Consider the following 4797-nt stretch of genomic DNA (forward strand, 5'->3'; position numbering starts at 1 on the left):
TAGTTTTATTTAGGTTCACTTAGCGTGGCGTTATACGTCAAGTGGGCCTACATTAACCTAATTTGAATCAAGTTATTTGAAACTTATCAAATAACTTATCAATAAGTTATCTGTTTGTATGTCTGAATGTGTGTGTATGTGCTTTTGTCTCTCTCACTCTCTTTGCCTCAAAATCTGGGTGGGTGTTTGCTTGTCTCAGTGTGTTTCCTTGTCTGTTTGTGTGTCTGAGTCTATATGTTTGTATGTGGTTTTGTCTCTCTCACTTTCTCTGCATCTGTATCTTGGTAGATGTTTATTTGTCCCAGTGTCTGTCTTTGTCTGTTTGTATCTCGGAATCAGTGTGTTTGTATATGTTTTTGTCGCTCTGACTCTCTTTAAATTTGTGTCTGGGCAGGTGTTTGCTTGTCAGACTGTCTGTCTTCGTCTGTTTGTATATCTCAATCTGCGTGTTTGTGTGTGTTTTTTTTTTTCTCTCTCTCTCTCTCTCACTATGCCCGTGTTTTTGAGCGAGTGTTTGCAAGTTTCCGTGTCTGACTCCGTGTGATTGTATGTGTTTATGTCTCTCCTTCTCTCACTATGCGTGTGCGTCTGAGTGAATGTTTGCATGTTTTCCGTGTCTGACTGTATGATTGTATGTTTTTTGTCTCTCTTTCTCACTACGCCTCAGTTTGTCTGGGTGTGTGTTTGCATGTTTCACATCTGATTTATTAAAAATATTTGATCATTTAATTTCTCTCAGACTTTGTTAAAAGCCCTGTTAATATATTTCAGATTCTAATATACACTATTTGAACCCGCTGGTAGTATCTTCGTCTGAAAATTCCTTTTTTTACATCACTCACGTTTTAATAAACATGCTAAGCGTTTGACTTGCTAGTTTACCCTAAAAATTATGGTCGCACAACAAAGTAATGTATAAATATTTTCATCGAAATAACGACATGTAGAATATTAACACAAATGTGTGTTACATATATTATTATACATTATTAATATGATTGAACAACTTTTTTACATTTTGAAATTGTTCCATAGAATAATTCATCATTTTCTCTCTTGATAGTGAAGGTATTCTCTTCTCTTAGTTCATAACCAGTAGAAAAATCATTAATCCATTTTGAGTCATTCACAATTTTTACTGTGGTGTCAGCTACAAGTTCAAAATGCATTTAGTCTTTGATATTTTTAGGTTCATTGACTATATCTGTTGGTATATGATCAATAATAGTAATATGTTCCCTTATGCTTTATTTTCCGTCAATTCATATTTATATTCATTAGTGATATTTTCTGTCAATGCCCTTTTTATTTTTCCTGCGATTTAACTGCCTATTATCACATTGTTTTTACACAGGTAAAAGTTCTGGCACGTAGACAAGATATGGATTATGATATTAGTGCAGCAGTAGGTCTTTCTTTTTCTCTTTGCTTTAATTTGAATACTAATACCGGAAAGATGACGATAGGATTTATCAACGGGTAACGTGTTAATTAGATAATTGATTAAAATATAACCAATTAGATAATTAATTAAAATATACCTGCATAGTAGTTTATCTCACTATAGACTAATATAATTATCTCAGAATGCAGACAAAGAAATCGCTTTTATTCAGGTCAAGAACTTGAGCGTGGTCACTCTAATAGACAAGTACCACTACCTTAATAAGATGAAGCTAAAGAGTTTCAAACCAGATTGCAGTCCTATTTACTCAGCAAATAACATCTCAAAGTGGCTTTTAGCTTCACCAGGTTTGACATTCAGTTATATGAGCATATAATAATGTTTTATGTACACTATAATTAGTCAAAATTTGAATAATTACATGTTTCCCTAACCCCTCAGCTTTATCGGTTAAGTAGATATTAGAGGTACAGTTTCACATGACGGTTTTGCAATATATGCCGTGTTGTTATGATTAACAGTTACTTTCCTTATAATACATTAAAAAATAAAATAACAATGATAAATATTCTAAACAAGATTACACGCTTCAATCACATGTCGGCCTTCCTATTCTAAATATTTGTTTTATTTATAACTGTTTCTTCCACTATATGTGCTGATGCCAGGAGTTCAGAGAGTGTTGTCTTTCAATCATTTTGCTACAAATGTTGGTAATGAGGATTAATTAACCCTTTTGAAAGGGAGAAAATCTATAAAGTAATTATATACTAATTTTTCGCAGTTTTCTCTGAAAAAAGAAATCCATTCTGTCTAATTGCACTTACCGGTGTAGTACAGATGATTTTTAGTGACTCCATATTTGGAGTACCATTCGCTTGTATAGATAGGCATGGTCGTAATATATGGTGTTCTATTCAGTTTATACGGTGTTCGTGTCGTGCTTTTAGGGTTATCACTACAGGTGCCTTTTTAAAATTACTTTTTTTTAATTGGACCTTTAACTTTTGCCTCGACTGGTTTTTTGTCATTATGAAAGGTATATCGTCGAACCTTTGTTTCTTTTAATTGTTCAGGTGGGGGTGGAAAAAAAATTTCTTTTTCTTCCAACGATTTATCTAGTCCAGGTATATGATTTTACAAGGTATGGAAGACATTGACGACCACCTTTGTTTCTTTTAATTGTTCAGGTGGTTGGACAAAACTTCTTCTTTTGCCTTGGCTTGTCTTTTGTCATTATTAAAGACATATCACCGAACCTTTGATTCTTTTAATTGTTCAGGTGGTGGGACAAAAACTTCTTGTCCTTCCATTCAGTCCATGACTGAATGAAGATTCATTCAGTCCATATTTTGATTTTCAAAGGTATCGTAGGTATTGATGACCTTATCTATGTCAAAATCCAATAGCCAATCATGATCGCTATCATTTTCAATTTGTTTGCTTCGTTCATCCTCGGCTTATCTTTCGTCATTGTGAAATACAAATCGATGAACCTGTGTTTTTTTTAACAAAGGTATGGTAGGCATTGATGACCTTATCCTTGTCAAAATCCCAAACCCAATCATCATAGCTATGATTTTCAATTTTGAAACGTTTTTATTCTAGCTGTCCAGGTTAATCAATGACTTGCTTTTCTTCATTTTCATTTTTGACTCCCTCACTTGTTTGATGCCGTATGTCTTGAAATTGCGTGTGTCTTTGCCCTTTATTCTTATTTTTAACACGCTCTAAATGTTGTTTTCACATATCTTCTAACCGCCCGTGTCTTTGCTCTTCATTTTCATTTTTGATACGTTTTTGGATTTTTATTAGTTCAGACAATTTAGCAATGGTCTTTGCTTTAGCTGTCCGTATTGGTGTTTTCTTAATTTGTGGTACAGGTTGTCAAATTTCACATCTTTTCACATTTGATAGTTCAGCTGTTGGTTCCAAAGAATCATCATTTATAAAAACTGCAACTGCAAATTTTCGTTTTTTGAGCCTTTCAACTGGCTTTAGATTATATAAATATCTGTTGCGATGGAAGCTTAACAATCTTTTTTATGTTATGCATGAGATCATATAAGACAATACTTATATGATGTCATCAGGGACCCTTTATCTCCCTTAATAGCTAATATTCTTGTGAAAAATATTGAAACAATTGCTTTACATTTTATTTATGTAATACAGTTTTTGGGGCAATTATATGGATGACATAATTTCAGTATGGGATTATGGGGAGAAGGAATTAAAAGAAGTTTTGGAACATCTCAATTGTTTTTGGGGTGATTTAAAGTGCACTGTTGAATTAGAAGAGAATGGGGAACTTCATTTTCTTGATGTTTATCTCCTAAAAATGAAAGTAGTCTGGATTTTAAAATTTACAGAAAACCAACTAGTAACAATAGATTTTTGTCGTATAGCTCCGGTCACGCTTGCCAAGTAAAATTGGTTTGATTATTTCTTTAACTGACCAGATCTTTAGTATTTGCTCTTCGAAATTCTTTCGAATTCTTTGAGGAGGAGTTGTCTTTTCTAAGAAAAATACTAATAAGTAACATGTATCCAGAGTGGTTAATTAACCAGAATTTTTCAAAAAAACAACAAAATTTCTAGAAATTTCCAAGGAAGTCATGAAGACACATCGGGAGAAGGGTGTTTTTGTTCCTTACCATATGTACCCGGGCTAAGTGAAAATCTGAAAAGAATTTTACAGAGTTATGGTCTAAAGGTAGCTTTAAACGAGTAATAATACTTTGGGTAGTTTTCTAAATTTCGGGAAGGATCTAACTTCATTGGGGCATTAATGTAGGGTCTATCAGATCCCATGTACTTTCGGAAGCTCATAGGTGGGACGTACTAACCAGAATTTGGAAAAGAGATTACTACAGCATAAATACTCTATTTCATCGGCTTTAAAGCAAAATTCTAAGCCTGAAAATTTCACTTCAGCTCTTTCAGAACTTATTTATAATTTTCCAGACCATTTTATTTTGTTTGATAATGTCTCTTTGATTTCTAGTGATCAGGGTATAAAGCAAAATTTTTGTGAAACTGTTGAAATTAAGAAAATTTTATTCAAGAATATAACTTTAAATAGAGACTCGGTTGAATTTGGTTGGAACTCAATTTACGATAATCTATTAAAATCATATAGAGTAAAGGTCATTTCACCAAATGCGATTAACCTCAATACAAGTGTTAGTTCATTCAATGCTATCGACCTGCATTCAAGAAGGTCAAAAAGACTCGCTTCCGTTTCTGCTTTGGAAAGAATAAGATTATTAAATAATATTTAGTTTTATTTTTTATATAAATTATTATTTTTAATTGTTTTAGTTGTTTTTAATATGTCTCGAACTAGATTTCAAATTGTAAACATCTATGTAAAATAGTTGACCTGGATT

Source organism: Artemia sp. Qi Xiang Cuo, chromosome 4 (assembly GCF_049724085.1).
Source record: "Artemia sp. Qi Xiang Cuo chromosome 4, ASM4972408v1, whole genome shotgun sequence".
Lineage (NCBI taxonomy): Eukaryota > Metazoa > Arthropoda > Branchiopoda > Anostraca > Artemiidae > Artemia > Artemia sp. Qi Xiang Cuo.